Genomic DNA, 14,704 nt, shown 5'->3' on the forward strand with positions numbered 1-14,704 from the left:
ATATGTTGGCTGTGAAACATATATGTGGTTTGAATGAGGTGCATAACAAAGTCTGGTGTGTAATGAAAACTTCATTACTCTTCAGTTTTTTTATCACAGAATTTTATAATTTAGTTATTATTTAAAGTATCTGCCATAGTGGTTATTGTTACTTTGCCACTTAAGTCTGGCAATGTCTAATAGCATGAAACTATGCAGAACAATGTAGGATTGTCTGAAGTCCTTGTTATTACAATAAGAAGTTAACAGTTATTGTAAACAAAAATGCTTTAGTTAAAAAGATGAACCATAAGATATTTTGACTTGAGCACAAGACAAACCGTATGAAACAAGGGAACAAATCTTCTTCAGCTGGCAAACATAGCTGGAATAGTTTGTTTTCTCACAGAGACTGTATTGGTTCCGTTCTGTCAATAGCATAGACAGAGCCATTGTTATGGTCTGAGCTAGAGCTATTTATACCCTGTGAATGAGCACCGCTTTCTCTAGTTGTGTTCTTTGACTTCCTTCGAAACATAGTCCATCAAAAATCCTATTCAAATATTTTCTAATTTTTTTCCGTATTCATATCAATTATTTTTCATGTTTCAGGTTCAGTCTCTCCTTCAGTGCAGAGGCCTTTCAGGCTTTATTTTAAGAGCAGAAGGGAACATTCAATAATCTAGTCCCATCTCCTGTATGCCAGAGGCATAGAAATTTCATCCAGTTACTCTTGTATTGAGCCCAATAACTTATGTTTGACTAAAGTGTACCTTCCAGGAAGGAATCCCGACTTGAATCTACCACTTGCTGAGGCAGTTTGTACAAATGGTTAAGTTTAACACCTTCAGTGTTAAAATGTGCACCTATTTCTAATTTGAATTTGTCTGGCTTTAACTTCCAGTCATCGGTTCCTGTTATGCCTTGCTTTGCTAGATTAAAGAGCCCTTTAGTACCTGGTATTTTCTTTCCCTGAAGTTACTTCTACCTCATGATCAAGTCACTTTTCGATCTGCTTTTTTGACAAATTGCACAGGTTTCTCACTGAGGTTTCTCACTGTAAAGTGTTTTTTCCCAGGCCTCAAATAATTTTTGACTCTTCTGCGCACCCTCCAATTTTTCAACATTCTTTTAAAAATTGGGATACCAGAACTGGATGCATTATTCCTGTATTGGTCTCAATGGCTGAGTCAAGTTAATCTGATACATGACCTCCACTCCAGCTCTGTTTCCTAATAGTACTTTCCCATGTAAGAAATGTGCTTAAGTTGCCACAGAGATGTTGTATGGCCCATACATTCACAACTGGTTTGATTAAGGTGAATCCCTGCCTTAAAATGAAAAAATCCAGGAAAACTGGAAGAAGACAAACTCTTATTGCCTTTGTTCCTTAGCACTGCAATTTCACAGACCTCGACCACTGCACGACAGCTGAGCTGAACTACCCAGGCACAAGAAGCTGAGTTGAAGGATGGAGTATCTGTCTAACTCTAAATTCCTGGCACTTTGTTGGCTCACACCAGATTTTACATTATTAAAATGGAGTGCTGTGTAAGAGCTTATCACAATTTGTCATGCTTATGAGATGTGTCATGCTTATGCATGTTTCACACACCACAAAGAGTGTTCATCTTAAACCTCCCATACTCTCCTGAAGTCAAAAGCATAAATCTGAACTGTCTCACAGGAATGATAAAGGAAGAAATAGCTCCTGAAATGCTATCATGGCATCCATGTCATCTTGATAGTAATACAAAGAACAGTTGCCCCCATTCCCATCCTCATTATGTAAATTATACCATTTTCAGCACCACTGACTTGATGGTGTGCTTTGCTATTGGTATTATAGCCAGCTAGCATATACTCTTTATGTATGATGGTGTAATACTTTTTGTGTGGTTCATATTCTAGCCCGCATCAATGCATTGCATTATGTAGCATCACTCTCTGTCAATGCAGACTTAATTCCACCGTGATATTGTTGTTACTACTGTAATTTTACTACTAAATTGACTTGGCAATGAATTGAAGCAGTATGATCATTATTCATTAGATCTAAGCAATCCCACAACTATATACATTTGCCTTTGGCTTGGTGAGATAATGGGAATCTTGTCAAATTTTCCTGACTGACAAAGCTTTGGGGGGCTCATAAGACTTCCTAGCCCATCATTTTTCTTTTTTTAACGAAAGACAATTTTGAAGAGTTTAAAGAGACTCCCGGCTCTTCAGCTTTGTGTAACTTTCAGATTACTTGTAAAGGAATGCTTTCATTTCAGGAAAAGAGTTACATTTAATTGAAAAAGCTACACAACTAGGTTTCAGCTGCATCTCTCCGGGGCTGGTGACAAATGAGTGCAATATATTGTCCACCGAAATGCTGCTGTGAGAGGTACAAGTCGGAGGACCTCTCTGATGATTGTATTAGATCAGCCCTAGTGTTTCACCACAGATTAAAGTAATCTCAAATCAAAAAGAAAGGGCCTAAAGAAAGCATTATATTATAATTGTTGAAACTGGTCTTGTATGTGTCATCTGAAGTATGTATAGTGCAACAAAGAGCTGTCCAATGGCAGATATCCCAGTGAGAAGCAAGGTAAAAGGTCTTGCTAAGTAAACAGAACCAAAGTTTAGGGAAAGGTTTACTGTAGACCTATTGCTAATATTGTGTGATGTGGTTATAAAGTTCACAAGCTTAGTCTGATTATTAATACAAACAGATACAATAGAAACAGCTGTAACGTGGGCACAGTTTCCCAAGATTCAGATTTAGGTTTTGGCTTTGTTTTGTCTAGCCATCTGTAACATCAGATATTTAGCCCTCTAACTGGACAAAGTATTTGGAGGCATTCAGTGTTGCCAGCTCTTGTGATTTTATTGAAAGTGTCACATTATCTCTTGTTTTTCTTAGAGCCCCAGCTGCTGCAATCAAAAGATTGCATGAGATTCTCCACTTTTATTTTAAAAATGTTTCTAGCCTACATGGTTGTAGAAAAAAATCTTAAAGCAAATGACCTGTAAAGTTTCAGAAACCCGAAGGGAAATAAAGGAAACCTACTTTTATTAAAAAAACAAAACCTCATGATGCTTAAGCATTTTTTAGGGGGAACTGACAAGATTTTTGAACATGTGATATTAGCAATGCTATATACTTTTAGGAACCCTTTCCTTTGGGTTGTAGATGCACAAGGTGAGCTAGCATCTCTTCCATCTCTAACTTCTAGGATAATATAATTCTGCTTGTGTTGTGACCTCTCACTGTAAACTAGAACATTACAATCCTATTGAAACAGCAGCATCAATATAAAATGGAATAGAGAAAATCCACACCTAATGGAGCTTTGTGTTCAAAATTGTTACACTTTTTAGTAAGCTTTGTAAGCTTTCACCTTGTCTGCTGATTTAAAATTATATATAATGTTTTCCCTAAAGAATACAAAAATCTATTCTTAAGAACATGAAAGCAAGCCACCATCCCAGTCACCGTAAGGAAGAGACAAGCAGGCAGGATAGCAGTTTTATTTGCTTCTGAATGGTTTCTCTCGCTCTACTTCAGTATACAAGCCTAATCCCTCAGTAGCAGATGCAGATTAGGGGCTTACTTATGATCTAGAATCAGATGTCCTGGAGCTGCACATTTCACACTACTGCATGGAAGCTTTTTTAGTTTTGTTCTTGTGTTTCAAGTGGACGAAAGGGCTGCAGCAGCCACGGAGCAAGCATTTCCTGTAGGATCTTTCCTCCCAGCATGGCTGTGGTCTTTCCCAAAGCCCTCTGAACAAGCATGTTTTATATTCAAAAGGAGTTCCCACAATTAAGAAATGACTTTTCCACTCCCACTCCACCAATTTTGTATTTTTAAATATTGTCCAATACGGAAGGCATGCAAATCATAACCACAAAGCTAACAAAACCACAAGCTATTAAAATAGTCAGGGATCCATGAGTACGTTCAACATAACCTAGGAAACGGGTTAGAGTTAGGGCTCTTCCCCTTCCTGCCCCAACACCCTTCTCATGCATGGGTCTCAATCCTGAAGGTTTTAGGAACCTGACTGATGGTGCCATGAAGGTAACACTGTCTCCTTCTAGTTGCACACTCCCTCCTCAGAAAGTCCTCTCCCTGCACAAATCTGAGTGGGACAATTCATTCACCCACTCACCCCCCAATTATATGTACAGCTACTTTAGGATTCAATTAGAGAATGAGTTGAGCATTCTGGCACTGATCCAGCTAAGCATGTGCTTAATGTATAGCATGTAAGTAATTCTGCATGAAGTCCATGGACCTATTAATCTCCTTTAAATGTTTGAGAACTTCTCTGGATCAGGCCCAGAGTGCTCAGTCCCTTACATTATTGAGTCCATTATTATTATTAATGGTACAATTATTATTGTAACTGACCTTACTGCAGGGTATTGGGTGTGTGTGTGTGGTGCTACTCTGTCCCCTCTAGGTATCAGATAGTGGCCTAGGTGTGCCAAGGAGGCAAGTGCTGTATATACTTGGGGCACTAGGATCTCCAGGCCCTGGCCCTTCATGGGTTTCCCTAAACACTTGCACATTACATGAGTAATTTAGGATTGCTTGACCAGGGCTGCCTGAAACTAAAGATTGTAAATATCCTGGGTATGACTGCAATAAAAAAAAAATCAAACCAACATTTCCTAATTCCGACCTTGGGACAGTACTGTACAGGACAAGAGTTCAAAGATAAGAGTCTTGTTGGTACCTCCCAACTAAGGTTACCACCTTTCTAATTGCTGGTAACTGAACCCCAAGGCCCTGCCCCATCTCTTCCCCCAAAGGCCCGCCCATGCTCTGTCTCTTCCCCTAAGGTCTCACCCTATCACTTGCTCCTCTCCTCCCCTCCCCTCCCCTCCCCCCATTGCTTGTTGGATCATCTCAAGGAGCCTGCCTGGAGGTAGGGGGTGTCCCTGGCTGTGCAGGGTCTGGCGCAGGTTAATGACCCGGTGCCTTCCCCTGCCCTGTGGGAACCAGACTTTTGGTTCTGGTGCCATTTAGTGTTGTCAGGTTGCCTTTGTGACCAGACTTTCCAGTTGAAAACTGGGCACCTGGCAACCCTAAATGGCACCCGGACACAGAAGCCAAAAACCAGACTGGGAAAAACCCAGATGGGTGCCAACTATACCCTCAATGCCATTGTGCCTGTTCTCTCCTGCTGTGGCTACTGCTGGCACCTGCTAGCTAAAGCGGAGAGTCTGTGCCTGGCTTTCAGCCCTCCAGCCTCAACTCTCAGCTCACCTGCTGTCCGGCCTTCACTGCACAGCCAGCTCTGAGCTAGGGTTGCCAACTTTCTACTCACACAAAACCTGACACTCTTGCCCTGCCCCACCCCTCCTCTGATGCTCTACCCCCACTCATTCCAGCCTCCCTTCCTCTGACACTTGCTCTCCTCATCCTCACTCACTCACTTTCACTGGGCTGGGGGCAGGAGGTTGCGGTGTGTGTGTGGCAGGTGAGGGCTCTGCTGGGGTGCGGGCTCTGGTGTGGGGCTGAGCATGAGGGATTTGGGGTGTGAGAGGGGGATCAGGGCTGGGCCAGAGGGTTGGGGTGTGGGGAGGATGAGGGCTTCAGCTGGGGTGCAGGCTCTGGGGTGCAAGCAGCAGCATGTCCCCCCTCCGGCTCCATGGTTCCTGGCCAATGGGAGCTGCAAAGCCAGCGCTTGTGGCGGGGGCAGCATGCGGGGGCCCCTGGATGTCCCTATCCATAGGAACCGTAGGGGGGATATGCCACTGCTTTTGGGAGCCACATGGAGCCATGGCAAGCAGGAAGCCTGCCTTGTCCCACTGCACCACCAACTGTGCTGACTGGAGCCACCAGAGTCCTATTTTGACCAGGCATTCTGGTAAAAAACCTGACACCTGGCAACCCTATTCCCAGGCTGTACCTCTAGCCCAGTGGTTCTCAACCAGCAGTACATATACCCCGGGGGTATGCAAAAGTCTTCCAGGGGGGTACGTCAACACATCTAGATTAGTGTTTCTCAACCTGGGTGTTGCAGCCTCCAAGGGGTCACGGGACAGGTTTAGGGGGATTGCAAGTTCAGGACCATCATTAAGAAATTGCAAGCAGGGCAATTGCCTGTGGCCTAAGGAAGCTAAGTTACATGCTTCAGCCTCAGGAGGAAGGGTTTGGGCTTCAGGATCCTGAAAGGGGTACAGTAGTCTGGAAAAGTGAGAACCATGGCTCTAGCTTACTGATTGTGCGCTCTCTCCAGCCTAGTGCCCTCTGACCCCATGATAGTACAGTACTTCCTTCACTTGTACTCTCAGGATTATGGTGCCCTCTATTTGCTGAATATTGGACTGGATACTATTGCCTTCTATTGGAGAGATCCTTGCCCTCTAGGTCAGCCAGGAGAGAGGGAATGACTCAAGAAAGAACCAGCAGTTTCAATACAATATTAATGTTAAGCCTTTTCTCCAGTACTCAATATAAAGGTAATACTGATCCCCCACAAATGGATTTCCTATGGCACAACTGCATGGACACTTCCTTTTTAGTGTGAAGTTGTCACTTTCAATATATTATCTATGTTTCTTTTTACTAGGTTATGCAAACAAAACCAAAACCAAAAAACAAACAAACAAACAAACAAAACACCAACCAACCAAATAAACAAAACCACAACCAAAAACAAAACAAGAAAAACAGCAGAGGACCTAGAGAAGGTTTTGATTTTTTTTTAAAGGAAGTTTCTAAACAATTTTAGATTGGATGCTTTAAAAGACTTTATTCCCTCTGTTTTCTGCTTCAAATCTACAGTGTGATCTTCCTAGAGACCGATTTACTTGAAAGGGTCCAAAATGAATTTAAATTTCTTATGGCATGTCATCCAGTTTAACTATTAATATTGATCTATTTCTATTTATTTTCCTTTTGTCAAATTACTTTGTATTCTTTGGTAATATGGATACAAGTCTGCTAATCAATAGACTGGAGAGGTCTCCATTGATTTTTCAGAGAACTGTGTTCTGATACATTACCAGTTGTTCCTATTTAAATTGCTCCATTGGATGCATTTAACTGTAACAGAATAATTTCATATTGGTTAAGGAAAAGCATTTGCATTTCACAATATACGCTTTCTAGTAATGAGTCCAAGACAGTCTGTAAGTGTGTAGGTTTCTGAGATTGCATTGCTTCAATATTAGTATGATGAGAGATGAAAAACCTCAGAAAGGGTTTAAATTTTCCGAAATTATAATTGGCTTAACTGAACATATAAGGCGTGGGGATAGTTTCAGGACCTTTTAACATGCTTAGAACAGTAATTAGTTTTAAGAATAAGGCTTTAATTAAATAAAAAATAATAGTTTAAAATAGAGAATCTAGTAATGGCAGTTATGGGGTGATGTAAGTAATAGAATGGAAAATTCCATCTCTAGGGCTCATTGGGGTCCATTGCATATGATGTAATAATCTTACTCCTTGTGATGCAATGGTAAATTCCACTTCCTGTGGAGAATGACTCAGCAAAATCCCGTAGGAATACATTGTAGCCCATAGAAGCAAATGGGACTTCCAGACGGTTCATCCAGTCCAGACAGGACTTCCAGATGGTTCATCCAGAGGTCATCTGAAATATCCCATAGGAATACATTGAGCCCATAGAAGAGCATGGGGCTTCTGTCACATGCAAGTACACGTGACTTGAGGTGACATCACAGAAGAGCTGCAAGCTGATTGGCCATCATAAACTATGTACTAAGCTCAGCAGTAAGCTGATTGGTCGAATTACGATAATAAATTATGTTAATGAGCTGTAAATCGTATATAAAGGCAGCAGCCAGCAGGCTAAAGGTCTGTAGGGATAGGGACCAGCAAGAAAGAGGAACGCTGCAGGATACCCAGAAGAAAAACAGGTGCTTGCGAAACAGTGGCAGCAGCAGCAGCGGAACCTAGCAAAGGAGAGGCTGTCCAAAAGATAGCTACGGCAGCAGCAGCCCACCCAGGGTTCCCCGAGGCAATGCCTGCTTCTGCCTCTGACCAGCGGGAGGAGACATTTTACCTCAGGAGGAGGCAGCAGCAAGTAATCTGGCAGGCAGCAGTTCACAGCCCACTGCCAGACCATGCTCTCTAAGCACCATACCCTAGCCTCAGACAGAGCAGAAGGACCTCTTTTAGACAATTCAGAGGGAATTTAGAGAAGCCTCTAAGTTAAAATCTTTTTCTATTTAACATCCTTGAGCGTATGGGTTTGGAGTGTAAATAAAGCTGGATGCCTGTGGTCTGAATGAGAGCTCCCTAACCATCTAATAATTGCCTCATCAGCACTTGTTGGATGCTTAGTTTAATAATCTTGTTACAGATGTCATTGCTGTATTGTTATTCAGTATAGAGTATTAAATGAATGATTATATTGTTATATGTGATAGAGTTAATTGAAATTGTAATTGTAGTGTTGTCTTTATTTGCTGTGCCACTCCACGTTTATACTGTAACGATTATCTCTATCTATCTCTAAATAAATCTCATTTTTGTTTTTGAAGACTTTATTACTTGTTGCCTATTCTAGATGGGAGGGCTGTATCCATGTCCTTCAAGGGAAAGTTGGCTAGCTGCGGCTTTCTCTGGAAAATCCCTTAGGGCAGGCCACAACCTTGAATACCAGAATAGGTACATTGGAAATTTAAATTAAAAACATTGTTTCTAAGTAACATTACTGGCTTAGTAGAATTTAATCAAAATCTTCCGGTAACACTAGAACTAAGGAACTGCATGCAAAACAGTGAGAATCCACTCAGAAGTTAAGACAACATCAAGTGTAACCCCGTGTGGCAACAATGAGTCTGGAAGGATCAGGTTGACAGGGAATTGGGGTGGGTATGGGGGAAATGAACCATAGAGGGCTGAGAAGCCCTGCAGAAGCACAGGGCCTCTGGGTAGATGACCCTGACCTCTAGTAGATACAACCAGTTCTGGATGCTGCATTCTCTGGCCATTCTATGGGATGGCAAACCTCACTCCCACTGACTGAAGAGTTGATTAGTTTTCTTCTTCTTAATCCCCTCCTCCCATGGGTTTTCCCTGTGGAAAGATGACAACCTGGCCTTTGATCTGTAACATTTCTCTGATACAATACAAATCATATTTGTAGTCATTTATAGCTGAGCAAAAGTGCATCTTAGAGTCTGGATTCTCTAGGACTAAGATAATAATAGGCCTGAGAATTCCTAGTGGTTTGTTAGCTTTGATTTGCAGAATGTTTGTTACACCACATTATAAGTCAGAGTTTGTATATATATGCTGGTCTCTTAAGAATCTCTTAAGTTACAAAAACAAAATTTCTGCCAAAGTAGCCCATTCAAAAAAGTACAGTAGATATTTTTAAAAGAGTTTTCATGAATAAGCTGATTTCTGAGTGGCTCAAAAATATTATAAGCCTGCTCTTTGACTTAGTCAGAACACAGAATTCAGGTAATGAACTAGCAAAAAGCTTATCACATTTTCACGCATAGGTCAGATCACTAGACTAAATAACTTGGTTGTTGTTTACCTGATGCTGCAGCTTCTTCTGAAGTCTTTTCTCAATAATTTTGTGCCGTCATTTCATCATGTGACTCATTAAGTTGATGGGTGCTAATTACTACATTTTTGCACATCTTCTTCATGCTTAGAGATAGGAACCACTCTGTTTTATCTCCATCTGTCGGGCATTTTTCCAGTATGGAAAAAGCTGAAAAAGTAATTTGTCATCATTATCACCACCACTCCCTCAGGGCCTAATACTTTATGTGCCTCATTTGGTACACTGTCCAGTCCCTCTGCCTTCCCACATTTCATCGTCTTTAGCACTATCTGAGTCCACTATGCTGATAGGTCTTGTGAGATGGTTGCTCACACATAATTTCCCTCAACGGTTTCTTTGCAATCTCCTCACTGAGCAGTTTCTCATAAAATTGCTGCCACTTCCTTTTGATTTCAGTGTCTTTCACTAGCAGTCTTCTGTTTTCCTATTTTACACACTTCACAGCTTTAAACTCCTCTGTGTTTTTTTGTTTAATTTTGGCTGATCTTTCTTTTTCCCTTTCCTTCATTAGTAGTCCTGGATATAAAAGCTGGAAGTGCCTGACCCTTAGCTTCTGCAATCATTCTTTTCACAATTTTCTTTACCAGCTTGTGTTCCTCATAACTTTCCACCATTGCTTAAACCTTTCCTTCTTCTTTACTGTCTCATGCACATCACTGCACCACCACCATGGCTCCTTGCCAGGAAGTTTTCCACCTTTCATTTAACAGCTTGTGCACTTCTTGTAATATGTTTGGATATTCCCCGGCTCCCCTCCCCACAATCTCATTGGTGTTATCACCGCCAGTTTGGCCATTGTCCAACCTTGTAGAACCTCATCCTTAAATCTCAGACTAACTTCCCTATCTGAGAGCTTCCACCACTTTACCCTTTGTTCCACAACTCATCTTTTGTCCCCACTAGCCTTTCACCCAGAAGTCGATAACAAGCAATGCAATCTGCTCTCCTGATATAACTTTACAGTCTTACATTTTCTAGATTCTGAAATAATATCTACAATATTTCACATCTGAGTATCTATTGGTCTCCTACACAGTGTGCCTATGCACTACTGGTTTCTATTGTGATCTGCTCAGGAGAGAATGTTGTTGTTCTGTTGTGGCTACATATCACTACACAGCTACAACACTGACATTTCTGAATTAAATCAGAATGTGAGTGTGTTTGTGCATTCTTATTCTCATGTTATCCTCTAGTGGCTAACCTATTTATTGCCAGTTTTAAATTGACCTACTACTTTGTTATTTTGTTACTGAGAAATTCCAATAAGAAAAATAAAATAAACCACACTACCATTTCGGTGGGGCACATCAAAACAAGTATGTGACAACTTCAAAGAAAACAACCTGGTAGTTTCCAGAGCTGTGAACATTAATTCAGGCCTCATTGCATAGAGATATGAAGATCAATGAAGAGCTCTGTGGGTTTATCCTTCAGCAGTGAGATAGAAAGAAAGAAAGAAAGAAAGAAAGAAAGAAAGATTATTCACCAGAAGGAGAGAGAAATTTGGTGGGATATGAAGTTTAACTTGGAAGTGTCTGAGAACATATTACAAATAATGGAAAGGAAAAGTCATAACACCTGCAGAAAAACAGGAACAATGCCCTTCCAATTCCTGGTACAGTACAAAAAAAAGGCCGGTTACTGAAACCCTTATTCACATAAGGCCTTACTGCTTGAGTAGTCCCATTGAATTCAACATGAATAAGGATGTCACAATTTGGCCCCAAATCTTTAAGACAGATGCATCACATGGTAAAAAATGCTACCTTTAAAAATCATTTCCTTGGCTTTGCCAAAATGTTAGTGTTTAACAAATGCCCCTGCTTCCTCTTGGTGTTTTATCTAGCAGTCAGAAGCTATTTTTTGTGACAACATTCTATTCAACTGTCATATCTTAGGAAACTGTATTTTAGTCCTTTATAAACTGGAGAAATAGGAAACTTTAAGAGGACAATGTAAACCATTAACATTGACCATTGTTAACTGGTGTTTTATGTATTGCATGTCTTAACTCATCATACATTGTACATGTATAGCCCATATTGTCTGGTGTCCTTGAAGCACTTTAAAATGTTTTAGAACTTAAGGGAAGATTCTGCCACCCTTATCACACTTGGCTAGATTCTGATCCATTAGTTTTGTTGAGTAACGCCTTTCTCCATGAGTATCTTATCGACTGCGGTGGGACCACACATGGAGGAAGGTATCAGAATCTAGCACAATGTGCATTGTACAGGGCTTGTGAGGCATTTAAGTGGTGCAAAGGCCCTTTACCCTCACTGATCATCAGTTCTCCTGCAGAGGCTCAGAGTAGTACTACCAAGTGTTAAGCAGAGTGAGGAACTCTGTCAGGGTTTGGCTGCCTACTTTGGCCCTGCGTGTTTCAGGCAGTATTGATCTTAAAGAGAGGAGTGGGCTGCAATGTGCAGATTACCTGGTGATGGTGCTGCTTCAGGAATGACAAGGGGTATCAGTGATACGAATACTTTGGTTTTCTTCTTTATCAGTTAGTAACAATCTTCTATCCTTTGACTTGCCTCTTTTCTGCACATTTCCCTCTTCTTCCTCCATCTTATTGCTGTCCTCTTCCTCTGCCTCCCTCCTTTGTCTCATTCTTCCTTTTCCTTGTTCTGTTTTCCACTCCTGCAGCTTCTCCAGCAGAGTCCCCATTGTGCGGAGTCTCCAGAACAGGTTAAATGGACTAGCTCTGGTAGGTTTTTCTCTATTGTGCACACACCTCTGCTCTATTCTCCTGTACTTACAAAGTCCTTACTGCACACCAAGAAACATATAGACTCCTCTGGAATTGTTCTGCAAGGGAGAAAACTAGAATAGTCTGAGGGAAGCAGGAGCTGGTGGGAGAGAATTGGAAGTTCTTGGCTTAATGCACTACTGGAAGACGCTCCCATACTATGTTGATGAGCACAGTACAAAACCCTATATAGAACTGAACAGAATAGGAGAACATTCCCCCAATGTGGGATATTGCTGCCTGAGGCAGGAAAATTGGCAGACATCACTAAAAGAGCAAGGTCAGACAGATCATTTTCTGTCCTAAATTACTCCAAGGCCAGGGGTCAAGTAGTACTAACATATAATGTAAACCTTCTATAGGTTGGCAGTAAGAGATCATCGCAAACCTTTAGAAAGGCAGTTTTGGTGCTATGTCACCATCAATGACAGGTCTCTAAATACCTTTGAGGATCTGGGCCAAAGTCACTAATTTGGTCATATGCTTGGAGGTATGACTAATTCATTCATGTGCCAGTAATTGCTCAAATGGTCAGAAAAAAAAAAGTGAATGATATGGACTTTTAGTTTGAGCCACCATGTAGTTTTGGTTACTACCAGCCACTTCCTGTCACAACAGATAAATTTCCACATCAGATACCTGAGCAGAATATGTCATTCCAATCAGATTTCTGCAGATCAGGCTCAGATTCCAATTTGAAAGGGCTAAATTTTCAGAAAATAGCATCTAAATTCACAAACTGTGTGTTTATGCTTGGTAGGTATGTTTGTGCCTGTGCAAACCGGTGTTTAGACAGCTACAGAGTCTAGCTGATCACACAAGCTAGCCCAGATAGCCTCCTCTTATGGGAACTCTAGCTGGAGGGGATAAACTCTGAAGAATCTCTCAGGAGACTACCCTAAATTGTTTTCGGAGTGGCATTTGCTCCACATGCAACAGATTGTGGGACCCTCACACACGCCCCATCGTCCCTTTGGGATCCCTGCAGATCACACTCCATGGGATGTAGGAAAAGAAGGGAATGGCTCTATGGAGGTTCCTGAGGCCCTGTTCTGTATGATTCATGTACAAAGGATCACCTCTGCCTGCTGGTATCAGGAGGGGGTCTAGTTTCCTTGCCCACACTCCCATTCAGTACCGGGTTTACCATGGCACCACTGGCGCCATGGTGCTGGGCCCATGCTCAAAAGAGACCCCGGTACAGCCCGCTCCACTTGCGCTGCTGCACTTCGAGCAGCTGACTCCTCTCCACCCCCCGCCTCCCTCGTCAACTCCTCTCAGCTGGCCCAGGGCTTCTCTCTGCCCTTGGGCCCACCCACTGGTTCCTCCCCGCCTCCTGGCACCTCCCCCTCATCCACTGCTTGCTCCTCTTGGCCGACGGCCAGCTGAGGGCTCCTCTCTGCCCCATCTCTGCTGGCGACGGAGAGGAACCCTCAGCCACTGCTGCTCTGGGCCGGTGATCGTCCGCTTTGGGCTCCCCGGGGGTGGAGCCCACTTCTCCCTGATGCTCTGCGGAAGCGGTGGGCTGGGGAAGTTGATGACTGCCTCTCCTCCCTCCCCCACCCATGCAAGGAAACATCTCTTCTGCCGCAGGCACCACCAGCTCCAGGCGGGTGGGGCCCCATGGGACAGGGCCGCTCTCTGCTCCTGACCTTCAGCTGAACCTGTCCCCTAGCTCTGTGCTGGGAGGCAGGATCCTTGCTCTGTGTCAGCTTAGCAGGGCTGGGGGGGCAGAGTGTGCGGGAGTGGGTCTTTGGGGGAGGGGGCTGTAATGGGGTGGGAGACGCTGGGCAGTGGGGGAGGATTATGTGGTTTGGGGTGCTAAGCAGTGGTGGTCTGGGGGGCACGATATAGTTGTAGTGGTGGGGCTGTGGGAAGGGTATTGGGCAGTGGGGGTGAGGGAAATCTCTGTGTGTTGGAGTGCTAGGGAGTGTGGGTTCTGTGTGGGGTACTGGGCATGGTGGGTACAGGGGTGATGGGTGGGGACATTGTATGGCGCAACATGGACCTGGCCCCCAGGGAAAGAGGCACACTGGCAGCACAGGGCTGGGTGGGCCAGTGTGCGTCTGTTGACTGTCAGTTTGTAAGCAGTGTCCCCACCATTCAATGCCCCATTACCCATAGCCAGCTCCTCAATCCGGGGACCAACCTACCTGTGCCATGTTCCATAGCCCCCATTAGCGGGGGCACAAATATGTTTGGGGCTGGGCCCACAAAAGATTAATCCGGCCCTGCTCCCATTTACCTGTGTAGATTCAGTTACCTGAACACTCAAAGTCAGATTTAAAACAAAGAGAGAAAGTGAGTTTCCAGGAAAGCTGAGTCAAAGAACAAGAGAAGAGAGATGCTGAAATATAGAGAAAATGTGCTCAGTAGAAGAAAAGTTTGTTTACTGAAAATGTTTTGTCTATGG

The 14,704-nt window shown here is 43.0% G+C and overlaps 1 long non-coding RNA gene across 2 annotated transcripts in view; it reads right to left on the minus strand.

Annotated features, from left to right (window-relative positions):
• Positions 1-9,509: 9,509 nt before the first annotated feature.
• LOC119851669 overlaps positions 9,510-14,704 on the minus strand; it is a 64,805-nt gene continuing 59,610 nt past the window's right edge. For both annotated transcript variants that reach the window (XR_005291324.2, XR_005291325.2), the window contains exon 4: positions 9,510-9,683. This is a non-coding gene — a long non-coding RNA (uncharacterized LOC119851669). The remainder of the gene's footprint in view (positions 9,684-14,704) is intronic.

This window comes from Dermochelys coriacea, chromosome 2 (assembly GCF_009764565.3).
Source record: "Dermochelys coriacea isolate rDerCor1 chromosome 2, rDerCor1.pri.v4, whole genome shotgun sequence".
In the NCBI taxonomy this organism is placed as follows: domain Eukaryota; kingdom Metazoa; phylum Chordata; order Testudines; family Dermochelyidae; genus Dermochelys; species Dermochelys coriacea.